The sequence below is a fragment of the Phalacrocorax aristotelis genome, chromosome 1, assembly GCF_949628215.1.
Source record: "Phalacrocorax aristotelis chromosome 1, bGulAri2.1, whole genome shotgun sequence".
NCBI classification, from domain to species: Eukaryota; Metazoa; Chordata; class Aves; order Suliformes; family Phalacrocoracidae; genus Phalacrocorax; species Phalacrocorax aristotelis.
In genome coordinates this window covers 19,897,932-19,910,380 of record NC_134276.1, presented here as the reverse complement: position 1 = coordinate 19,910,380, position 12,449 = coordinate 19,897,932, and the positions used below count along the sequence as shown (strand labels likewise).

The 12,449-nt window shown below is 42.8% G+C and overlaps 1 protein-coding gene across 18 annotated transcripts in view; it reads left to right on the top strand.

Annotated features, from left to right (window-relative positions):
- The window catches only part of PSPC1 (paraspeckle component 1), a 70,061-nt gene extending 57,659 nt beyond the window's left edge, over positions 1 to 12,402 (top strand). The window contains exons 7-11 of one of the 18 annotated variants that reach the window (XR_012658884.1): positions 3 to 257; positions 3,441 to 3,544; positions 7,773 to 7,889; positions 8,168 to 8,331; positions 9,122 to 12,402. The gene's annotated coding sequence lies outside the window, so the exon portion shown is untranslated. Of the gene's footprint in view, positions 1 to 2; positions 258 to 3,440; positions 3,545 to 7,772 lie in introns of all 18 variants that reach the window. The other 17 variants (XR_012658873.1, XR_012658882.1, XR_012658871.1 and 14 more) reach the window with 17 other exon arrangements.
- Positions 12,403 to 12,449: the final 47 nt, after the last annotated feature.

The window sequence follows — 12,449 nt, the reverse complement described above, 5'->3', positions numbered from 1 at the left end:
AGGTAAACCTGAACAAATGCAAACATGAACACAGCTCTGCGGATCATCTTGGGTTCCCTTTGGAAACCCCAAATAAATGGCCACAAGGGATTGTGTGTTTTCCTGAGAACAGCTCGGCATTGGAGTTCGTCCTTTCTGTGGGATGGATAGTGGCTTTGCTACTCTCAAATGATACCTGTGCCTGCTGGTGCAAAGTGTCGTGTGGTCCACTTCAGTGGAAGTCAGAATTTACCCATGCTGCTGTTCTGTGTTGCTAGGTAATTTTAAAAGTAGATATTGTAAAATAAAGGGGGAAATGGAGGGAAACATAGGGGGAAGGTCTTCATTACAGTAGCCATCAAAAATCCTGTTAGTTAAAAAAAAAACCACCACACACAAAAGAAAAGAACACACAAAAAACCCCCCAACAAACCCAACCTGTTCTGTTGGTCAAGTCAGTGAAGTTGCATAGCATCAGCGTGCAAGGTAAATGTGAAATGTCCTTCAGTGTGTTGTAGATGGTCGTGGCTGTTTCTGCTTGGTATTCTGCTGTGGCAGCTTCGAGCTTGACTCATGTAGCAATTCTGTATTAGAAAGGCAGCCGTGGAGAGTACTCTGTTAAGATGAATATGTGTTACTTGAGATAGGTTGTACTGAGGAACTGGTTTTCAACTTTCCTTGATAATGGCACAATATACGCACAGTATCAATCAGTTTGTGTGTGATGCATCTGCTCTCTTCAGAATAGACATGTTTATCATCCAGTTGGCCTTTCAGAATAGTTTAGATTCATTTTGCTTGGCACCATACCAACTTTGAGCTTTAATTTAAAGCTTTATCATATGAATGAAGATGATTCAGAGCCTGTTACTTTGAAAATAACTATTTGCAGTACCCCTGCTCACTCTTACAAATCCCTTTTTTCAGCACTAGCTGCTAGGATAAGTTCAGGTCTAACAAGGTAATTACTGTTAATCATAAAGTCTCTTCTATGGGGTAGAGGGTTTGAAATGATCTTAATTTCTTGTAGAAAGAGAATCCTAAAGAAATAATGTAGAGGCAGAGACATACTGTTTAAAAAAAACCAAAACCGCACACACTATATAATGGCTTTAAGTATTTGAGTTACGGTAAATGATTAATCTGCAGCACTACTATATGGTCTTACTGGCTGGTTTTAGGGCTTGTCTTCAAAAACATACCAGATTTATTTGGCTACGGTTTGGTCACTAATATCTACTAGTTGCCAAGAATCTGGCTCAGTGCTGTCTCTTCAGTAAATACGGGTGGCCAAGAAAGAGAAGGTAACATATGCTGGCTGTTATGGAAACTGGAGAGACTGTGTTGGGCCTTTGGAGGTCTTAGCCTTGCTTTTTGTAGATAGTGGGGGAAAGGGAGAAAAGCCTAATTATTACGTGGTTTTCATAATATTTAAATACTGACTGAAAGACGTTGAGTTTGTTATTGTGGCTTCCCTTTAAGATGGGTGCATACTTATCAATAGCTGGATTAATTTCACCATGTGGAGGTAACGTCCCAGGACACTAATATTTCTCCAGATGACAATTCCAGCCTGGTCCCTGAAGCTGACAGTCATTGCTACAGCCATTATTGTATTTGATCTGCTAAATGATTTTAGAGCTATAATTTTGTGAGTGCTAGTATTAGTTATAAAGGTTAGTGGGCTGTGCTCTGTCATATCTGCTTTAGGAAGAAAGTATCCATCTTGTGGAATTTCTGTGTTGTGGAATAATAACAGAAATTTTGAAATTTGATATATAGCAAGCTGCAGCATGGGGGGGATGATATATAAAAAGAAAGCAAGTTGGAGAATTGATGAGTTAACAGCACTTTTAATAGGACTCAGACATTAAATTGTGCCAACTTTGAAATTTTATTTATTCTGAGTTGCTACCCTCAGCCATTTTTCAGCTGTACTTGATGAGGCAAATGGTACCTTTATTGTAAATTTTTGTGGTTGTGCATTGTAGTTTGCACATGTCACTTCTGAGTTGCTTTTCAGGGCTGTTCCTCAAGCAAAGCTAGCCTGAAAGGTGCAACCTGTGTGTGGCTTTCCAAAGTAATTCTTTCTGTAACAAATACTTTGCAGGGTGTGCTAAGTTTTCTGATCATCAAACAGGACCTCAAGATGTTGATAAATTGTTTTAAGAAGTCTCTATCTGAGAGTATACAGAGCTCTCCATCCCCCTGCACTGCTGTAATCGGGGGCTTTCCAGGCAGTCGTTTTCTCTACAGAGATTTCTTTAGGGCTCCTTGGCTCTGCAACATGTTTCTGTGTCTGCTTTCCCAGCCCGAGTAATGGGTTATGTTAAACCTATAAAACATTGTAGTACTTGTGTGTTATTTTAAATCAGAGGTCTTTGTGGGGAAGAGATTATTCTATTTGAGGCTTGGAGGGGGTGGGAATGTGTACCTATAGGTGAGAGCTCTTTTGAAGCCTGAATGAGTGGGACAGGGAGCTGTGGAATTTTAAACACTGGATAATTATTTTGCATGTGGATTCTGGAAGAAGACACACAGAGTTCAGAATGGATATCCTTATTAATGCTTTCAGTTATTATTTATGCCTTCTTGAATATAATTACAGTAATTTTAATTATGAATTAATAAATGTAATAGAAATAAAATTATACTGACTCGCTGTTCTTCCAACTGCACTTACTGCAAATGTAAGCAAATCTATTGCAGAAGTTTTAAAATTACAGAAGTCTTAAACTGTTGCATCAATTTCTCATGCTTTTAGTATTAAAATGTATTTTAATGAGACTTGTATGCAGTTCTGTTCTGAGATGTGGTTATAAAGTAGGATGACATTTTACTCCAGTTCAGGTGTATTACTTCCATGTAGAGCTTTGCCCCTTTTAAGTATCTGTTAAATGGCTGTATCACAGCGGGCTGCGGAGCAGGGCAGAGACTATTTCTGCTTCCCTACCCTCAGTACAACTACTGTGAGAGCAGTTAGTTATCAAATTTCATTAATAACTGTGCTGTGTGCAGGGATCCTAATTTTTGTAGTGACAGTAATATGAGAAAGATGAAATGTCACTTTGGCTACATGCATTGGGAGGCCTAGAAGGCGTCAGTGTTGTGTTTGATATGTGTATTTTAAAAACCCTCCAAAGAGAAATGAATTATGGCTCTTTGGAGCAGAACTACACTTAACTCTACTCCAAGCAAAAGTATGAAAATCTAGGAACTTGTTAATTATCTTGGAACATCTGTTTTTTAACTGCTGAGGTAGTACAATTAAATTACAGAAATTTGTAGTAACAACTAAGTGGTAAAAATGGGTGGAGAATAAATGGAGTTTTGTTTCTGGTAGTATAAAGTGTTGTTATGGTTTATTTCTCCATATTATACTTATAGCTATTTGAAAAGAGAAGCTACTATATTTTGTGGTTTGAAGCGTTGCAGCTATTTACTGTCTCTTTATTTTTTAGGTTACTGTTAAAATCTTAAAATGCAGATGAAGACTGGCTTGTGCAGAATCCTTCTGCTATCTTATGCATACAAAAGGGAATCCTAAACCAAGTGCTAGTACGAGGTATGTATTAGGATATTTGGCTTTATTCAGCAATTACTGAAATTATGAGCCCTCTTTTTGATCACATTTACAATTTGATGTAGGGTAATTCTGCTTCTACACTTCCACTAATACTTACTTTCAGATAATGTAATTCCTTGCATAATTCCTGTCATGTTAACATGGTTTTAAAGGACCTGAAGCGTATGTACACAGCCTCTTGCAGACAGCTCCAAATGTGGCTAGGCATAATACGTCTTGCATTCAAAAACCATAGTGTCACATTAATACGATGCTGTGTCTGAGCTACTGGATTTTATTGATACATTGCACTCAGAATCAGTTTGTACGATCAACATTGTAGTTTCTGATTCTGAACAGTCCTCGGGATTAGGCAGCAGGCTTTGGTCTGGAAGGCTGTGGCCACGTACTCCCTGAAACCTGGGGCAGAGTTCAGTTTGCCTACGCATGGGTATGTAGTGTCATCTGCCCTGGGTGTTGGAAGCATCTCTGTGGGACTGATGGATATGAAGGTTTTAAAGGGAGATTTATGCAGCTTGGTTCAGTAGTTCTGATATTCTAAAATAGCAGTTGCTTTTATAAAGTAGAAGTAATTTTAAACACTGATGGGATTTAACTGAGGTGTACAAGTTCTGATAAACCAAGAGGAATTTGGGTTAGTTCTCTTCTGTGTTCATTTGCCCCAGTGAACGTACTCAAGAGTTGTCTCTATAGTCGTGTTAACAGTAAATAGAGAACTAGATTATATACACAGAACAAGATACATTGAGCTATTTATTAATGACATGTGAAAGATGTCCCTGCCCATGGCAGAGGGGCTGGACTAGATGATCTTCAAAGGTCCCTTCCAACCAAAACCATACTGTGATTCTATAGTAGTAGTTTATATGGTTTATTGCTAATTAGAGGGGTCCTTTTACTGACTTTTGAGTCAGCTGGTAAATTAAGTGTGCCAAGTAAGCAGTAAAACTTCAGAGTGTTGCATGGTAGGTATAAACACAATAGGGGGTCCTTTGTCATTCTGTAAAAAGCATGGAAAGGGCAACATGAGAGAATAAATCCTTCTGCAGTAATACATCTCAAACTGCACTGTGAGTTATAATTAATACTGAAAAATTGCCCATGCGGTCTTTGATTTCCAAGACTAAAATAGTTCACAATTTTTTCCCAAGACAGGCAGAATCCTATTATACTCTCCCCAGAAGCTCTGTCTCCTTTTTTCCTACCTTTTACCTGCTATGCCTTGTTGCATCTTTCACTTAAGTAGCACTGCTTTGTAAAGGATTTTTCCAAAGAAAAAATTTTCTCTGTGCATGCTTCTGATGAAGAGTTGGAGCCCTGCCCCCACCCCAGCGTTCAGGTCACCCCAGTAATGTGCTGTATGTCAGTCTGGTGGTTACTGTTGCTACTGGAAATTACTTCTCTCCTGGGCCCTGTAGGGCTAACTCCCACCTCACCTCTGCAGCTGAAACAGGCTTGTCACAGAATCCCAGAATATCTGAGCTTGGAAGGGTGCTGTGGAGGTTGTGTGATCCAACCCCCTGCTCAAAGCAGGATGCCAGGCAGAGCAGGTTGCCCAGGACTATGTCCAGTTGGGGTTTAGACTGCAAGGAATGGAGAATCCACAACCTCTCTGGGCAACCTGTGCCAGTGCTCAGTCACCCTCATGGTGAAAGTTTCCTCATGTTCAGAGGGAACCTCCTGTGCTTCAGTTTGTGCGTGTTGCCTCTGGTCTTGTCCCTGGGCACCACTGGGAAGACTTTGTGTCTGTTGTCTTTATATGCTCTTGTTAGATGTTTATAAACATTTGTAGGGTTTTGCCTTGACTTCTCAAGGCCGAGCAGTCCCAGCTCTTTCAACCTTTTACAACATGATAGATGCTCCAGTCCCTTGGTCATCTTCCATTCAGTCTTGCCCTGGGGAGCCCAACACAGGACACAACACTCCAAATGTCTCACTAGTGCTGAGGGGAAGGACCATCTGTCTCCGTCTGCTGGCAGTTTTTTGTAAGGCCATGCAGGATGCCATTGGCCACCTTTGTGGCCAGGTCACATTCTTTGCTCACAGTGGTTCTTGGGCTTGGAGTTCACCAAGACCCCCAGGTCTGTACCTGCAAAGTAGGCTTTCCAGCCAGTTGGCCTCTAGCCTGTCCTGGTGCCTGGAATTATTCCTCCCCAGGTGCAGGATTTGACATTTCCCTCTGCTGAATTTTGGGAGATCCTGTAGGCCCATTTCTCCAGCCTATTGAGATCCCTTGGGATGGTAGCATGAGCCTCTGGCCTATCAGCCCACCCCTCTCAGCTTTGTATCACCTGCAAAATTGCTGAGGGTGTGCTCTGCCCCATCACCCAGGTCGTAAATGAAGATGTTGAGAAGGACTGGCCCCAGTACTGATTCCTGGGGTATTCTGCTTCTTACCAGCCTCCAGCTGGACTTTACGCCACTGATCACAACCTTCTGGGCTCGGCTGTTGCCAGTTCTCATTCCACCTCATTTTCCATTTATCTAACCCGTAAGCCACCTGCTTGTCAGTGATGACAATATGGCAGACAGTGTCATAAGCCTTCCTGAAGTCAAGGTAGACAATATCCACTGCTCTCCCCATACCCAGTGAACCGGTCACCTCTCAGAGGGGCTATCAAGTCAGGATGCTTAAGGATTGGCAAACGACCCCTTTGTAAACCTGTGCTGACTACTCCCAGTTACCTTCTTGTCCTTCTTGGTCTGGAAATGGTTTCTAGGACTAGTTGGTCCATCACCTTCCCAGGGCCTGTAGTTCCCTGGGTCCTGCCCTTCGGATCCGAGTGACGTTTGCTTTCTTCTAGTCCTCACACACCTCTTCCAGTTGCTGTGCCCTGCCAGTGGTAGAGAGCAGCCTTGCAATGCTGTCAGGCAGCTCCCTCAGGCCCAACGCTCTTACTGTGTGTCCAGTTCAAGTGTTCCCTACCCTGGACCATGTTACCTGTTAGATATTGAAGGGGAACAGGGAGCTGAGGAGGTGGGAAAACTTAAGTGCCTTGTTCTGTGGTTTTGTCTTCCCCTTTACTAAGGAGTTCCCTGTTATTTTCTAGTTGTAGTAAAGTAACAAGATCGTAATATAAAAATAATCACACAACAATGTGTAATATACACCAGGCTATGGAAATACGCATTCTTACAAGCATTTACTCACAGAATCTAAAAAAAGACAATGCAGGTAAACGAGTTTGAGAAAAGCAGTAGTAACAGAAAAAAAAAAGACATTTTTTTTCAAAGTTTGTCTCAAAAGAGATTTTTCTATCCAGCTGACATTTTGTCTTGACCATGTAGCTGTTGGGAACTCGGCCTCCTTGCTTGTCCTTATGTATCAGGCTGCCCCTGTGCAAAAGCACCATTTGGGAGCCTCGGTGGTTGGCAGGTTTCCCAGGCGTCTCAGAACGTTTCTGTCCTCAACTTAGTTTCCTTCCTGTGAAGGGAAGAGCGGATGGCCAAGGTTCCTTGGAGAGACAAATGTTTCTTTGACTGGCTAAACAATGACTCCGTGTCTCAGCAGAGAGATAAAATCCTTTTTCTCTTTCCTCGTTACTCATTTGTGTGCGCACACTCCAGATTGCAGCATGGACCTGGCTGACGTGGCCTAACGGCCTAATGAATTGTGTTAAAAATTGAGAGAAGATTAGATAAAAAGGAGTGGATTGCCTTGTATTTGGGGCAAAGCGTGCAATGGCAAACTAGAAAAAAAGTTGCAAGAGACCGGGAGAACGAGCCAAGTTGGTCACTAAAAAAAGTTACACCTGCTCAGTTTATTCTTCCTTAACTTGTTGCTGAACAGTAGTTTCTAGCAAAGGGAGCTGCCCTTGGTGTGTCACTGCATCCCCTTCCTTCAGCTCTGTTCCAGATATCAACTTACTTCAAATTTATTCCAAATTTGCATACAGTTCTACCACAAAATGCACTGGGCTCCAATTTAATTTGTAGTGAGGTTGAAATGTGCTGTTAGGCTGCCTGCTGCTGGGGTTCCTGAATAGTGGTAGAGAATTTTGAGAAACCTCTTGGAAGGGCTGTGTGGGAAAGGGCTAGCATTTCCCAGCTCTTTATCCAACTGCATTTACTAATGAGTTGCTCTGTAGTCTGCTATTTGGGTCTTGTTGTGTGCTGTATTTTGATCATAAAAGTATGTTTTCAAGGAAGTTATCACTTAAGTACCTGAATCATGCTTATTTCCTGAACATGTTCTGCATTGCATTAGGGTTCTGCGAAAACCGCTGGTGGCTGTATGCCCTCAGAACGGAAGATGGCTTTCTGCTATACCGTGGTGATGTACAGAACGCTGCTCTTTGAGTTGTAATTACACGGACTGTCAGAGGTGAGAATGTAATCGTGATGTCACTCACTAGAGCACCTAACAGCAACTGTGATTCTTGGGATACCATCTGTTCCCTTGTGCTCGGTTACCAGCCTCTTTGTATTATTTTTGTGCTTAACAGGTGTTATTTTTCCCTTCATTGCTCTCTGTGCTCCTGGGCAAAGGAATAATGCTGTTACCCAGTACAACAGTAATTACATCTGTAGCACCAAGTGAACAGGAGAGAGGGGTGACTCGCTCACTCTCGTGAAAGCGGTGTTCTTTCTGCTTGTTGGCAGGTCTGCCCCGCGAGGCCCAAGGGAATGAACAGGGCTGTCTGAAATGACAGCAAGGGGACCAGTGGGGAGGGGGCGCCTCCCCTACCAGTGCCCTGGATTGGAAAAGACACATTAGAAGAACCTGAAGATGATGCCTGCGTGTGATGTTCAACGTGCCTTTTCCTGTATGAAGAGTTACAGTTTTTGCGATGGTACTGTCTGCAGCCTCCGGCAGAGGCAGTGGTACCCAGTGTTAAGCAAAGCTGAGCATTTCACAGTAAAGCTGACGTTGGCCAGCTTTGATCTGCAGCTGAGGTCTTGACTCCCTTTTCAGCTAGACTGTACCAGAAGCAGATTTTCTTTCTGGACCTGCAATACTAATGGGAAATGGTGTTGATAAAAGGATCAGAGTTTGTACATGCCAGAGCAGGAATCAAAGGAAATGATTAAAGACTGCTTGGTTCAGTGACTGGTTTTGGACTTAGCCTTAGGAGTTAAATGAATGTGCAAGAAAATATTTCAAGCACTAAAATATGTGGCAAAAGGTAGGACAGTGGTGGGGTTTATACTTAAACATAATCCATGCAATTTTTTTTCTTTAAGTTGCAGCAGAGTTTAAAAGAGCACAGAAGTACTTCTTAGCTAGAGAAAACTGAGCCAGCAACAGCTGAAAAGGACTGGAGGGAAATGTTAACCCATGGGGAGATAAAAGCTGCAGTAAGATTCCACTGTCTGTGCAGCTGAATTTGAGCTGGAAGCCATAAAACTACCTGCTGTCTTAATGTAGCCCAATAACGAGATGAAAACCAAAAATCACGAATTAAGTGAATAACAAAAAATGAACTTTGATGCGATGAGATTTTAACATTGAATTGTAATATGTCACTGTGTTATTTTCAGGGTTTATTATAAAACTGTTTCAAATTAATCTCTGAATAACAGGATGTTTATTTTCTATTTCCTGAAATCAAGCAGGCCATGAACATGAACTGAGGGCCTGACAGGAACCTCCCTGAGTTCGGACAAGGCAAAGGTGAAGCCCTGCAGCGAGTACCAAATTAACTGGATGCTGTTGTACAGCCTGGCCACAGACTCGTTGCGAAGCAGCTTTGCAGCAGCTGCTCTGGGAGCCCTGAGGGACAAGTGAAAGTGTCCAACCCCAGCCTGGCTCCATTAGAAGAGGACAGTGGAGCAGGGGCAAGGAAAGCACTCTCTCCTCTCTCATGCTTCCAAGACTGCAGCTGGAGTGCTGTGAGCAGCTCTGGGCTCCTGAAGGCAACAATGTGTATGGGAGGAAATCCTGTGGAGGCCACCAGGAGGACAGGGTAGGAAATCTGTACTTCAGCTGTGTAGCATAAGGAGGTGGAGAAGATGGACCCAGGCTCAGCTTAGAGGCACTGAATAATGAGGAAGTCTGGTATAACTTTGAGTGTAAATAAGTGTTGCATCATACCACTAATAAAAAATAATACAAGAGAGTACTGTCTTGCTGCACTTAATTGGTCTCACCACACTGTCCCTTCTGTTTCAGGATAGGTGAATGCAGGGGTTGTGCGGGGTGATGTGCACCTGTGGTTTGGGGAGCTTCATCCCACTGTTTATAAAAGTACAAACTGTTGAATATTAAGACAGTAGAGCTGACAGATCCAGGAAAGCAAGGGCAATTTCAAATGCTTGTATACCTACCATGTAAACCTTTTCAGACAGGATGTCACAAGCACCTTGGTAAAGCCTTTAAAAAAAACAAAAACAAAACCCAGAAACAAAACCCCAAACATGTAAGTGCAGCCTTTGCAGGCTGGGGCTTGGGCTGTTACTTTTTGTGGCAGGAAGAGCTGCTTTTGCCCCATAAAAGGGATGACTGTATTCAGTGTAAGGTGTGCAACTGCTGTTAACAGGCCTAATTGGGCTTTTCTTGCCCAAATTCATGTCCTCTGCCCTTGACTACTTTAAGTCTGTACAGGTCTGTACAAGCTCAAGGAAGATGTCCTCCCAGAAGCTGAGGGTTTGTGATACAGGATCAAGATATCACCACATGGGTAATAGGGTCTTCCAGTTCTGGAGCATGGGTATGGTGACAATGTCTTCAGTTCCTACAGATGGTTTTGGTCATCTTAAAAGCCAGAGCTGTGCCCAGCATCACTTTAAGAGCAGCAGGCACATGAGAGGAGCTAGGCCATGTTTAAGGTCTGACCCTATCTACTATAAATGAGTCTGTGCCAACAGTAATGAAGCAGAGAGCAGTGCCTTACAATTGAAATAATGTAGGAAGTATTACAGAAATTCTTGAAAAAAGTCAGTTGCAGCTCTCCTGCACAACTTCAGTGTGGAGGAACAGTTGACTTGCACGCAAAAAGACCCATCTTCTGCCCTGTCCTTTCCTCCTGGCTGCTATATTTGAGGTGCTTGATTTATTTTTTGAGGACCCCTTTTTAACCTTAATTTTTACTGCTGCCTTTGTCCTTCTCAAACCTGTATTCTGTGCTGTGGTTTGTCTGCTTTTAGTAATCTCTTTTCCTAACCCTCATCCTTGCCTTTCACTCAAACATTTTAAGACGGCTTCAGAATGAGAAGTATTTTCCCCATTTATATGGGACACAGAAAAGCTGAGGCATTTTAAAGTGTCAGGATTCAGTGATGGGCTTGCAGTGCATGCCCACGCTGCACCAGTGGCTTAGAAAAAATGTGGTCTTGAGAGTTCTTGCATTCTGAAAAGATAAGGCTCCATGGCACAGAGGGAGAGTCCAGCAAAACCCCTGCATGATGCTTTCCTATAGCAGGGCTCTCAGCTCCTGTGCTCCTGGACAGCCCATGCTCCAAAAGACTGGCCTAAAGGAAAAAGATTTTACACTGGCTCTTTTCCAGTACTGTACGGGAAGGGAAATGGTGGTACGGCAGGTACAGGCAGGCAGACCATTTCAGGACAGCCCTCAGGCACTTTGAGCAATCCCAGGCAGCTGCACTCTGTGCTGTCTCTTCCATATATTGAAACAGCTTTCTTCCATCCAGCCTGATCAAAAACCATCTCATTTTTGAAAAATGGGTGCAGAAAGCACAGAGGACCTCTGACAGAGTCAGCTGTATCACTCACCACCCTTCAGTGGCTGTGAAAGCAGCCTGGAACACAAACAAGTACTGATGATACAGCAGTGAAAGGTAATGAATCCAAGCCTTCAGCACACCCTCCTGCCAGTGCAGTTTAGAGTGGCTGCAGCCAGTGAGCCTTGCTGACAGAGCAGCAAGGAGAAACTGAGCAAGTACTTTAAAGGCATTTCTCCACAGTGCCTAAAGAATTGTTTTTACTGTAGCTACTTTTCTCTTTTGTCCACCAGAACCTTGTTCTTATTATTTGGGTTTTGTCCAGTTGCTAATTAAAAAAAATCAGACAAAAACAGCTTCAAACATCTTTTCATATGCCTTTTATGCATCTTCAGTAAGGATTTTGAATTCATATCACCAACTAAAAGAGAAAGATGGCTGTAAAATCCATCCCTCAGTAGGAACATCACGAGCCCAAATTTTATTCTCCTGTCCTGTAAAACTCCTCCCGCTCTCCCAAATGCCTCAAGGGAAAAAAGCCAACCCACTAAACACAAACCCCAAGAATCAACAGCTGTTGACAAACTACTTGCTATCCAATTCTCAGATCATTACTAGACATTTTTAGGTTAGACTGTACAACAGTTTCTAAATAGCATCTCTATTATATGCACATCTGTTGAAAAACCTTTTGTCCCCACCTTGAACAGCTCGAATGCTTACCGCTGACACGCGCTGTACAGAGCTTGCTGTGCAGGGATCCACAGCTCCGCGTACAGTGCGTGAGGACCCAAGGAGGGGGCAGCCACGTACGTGAAACCAGTCATGCCAACACAAGGACCTGTGACCGTCCCCTCAGTCACCTTCTGGGGTTATGCACAGTGACTAAAAAAATAGCGCTACACCAAGGCCCAAGCGCTGGTAGTGCCATACCCGATTCTCAGCCAGGGCTTTTCATGCATTTTGGGTGCTCACACATACTGAAGTGAGGTATAGCTAACATTTCAGTGAGGTGGAGGTACCAAGCCTGATCACACCCCAGACTTGTGACCAGCTCATCAATACTGTTTGCAAAAAGACAGGCAACTATTCTAAATCAAAGCAGAAATGAGTATCTGTATGTTGTGGTGGTGTTCTAGTTTTATATCCCTTAACGTGACATTCCACAAAATTTAAATAGCGTGCTTTTGTATTTAAGAGATGCCAAATGAGTAAGTTTTAAACTTCTAAGAACCAAAAATTAAAAACTGGTTAACTGAACTTG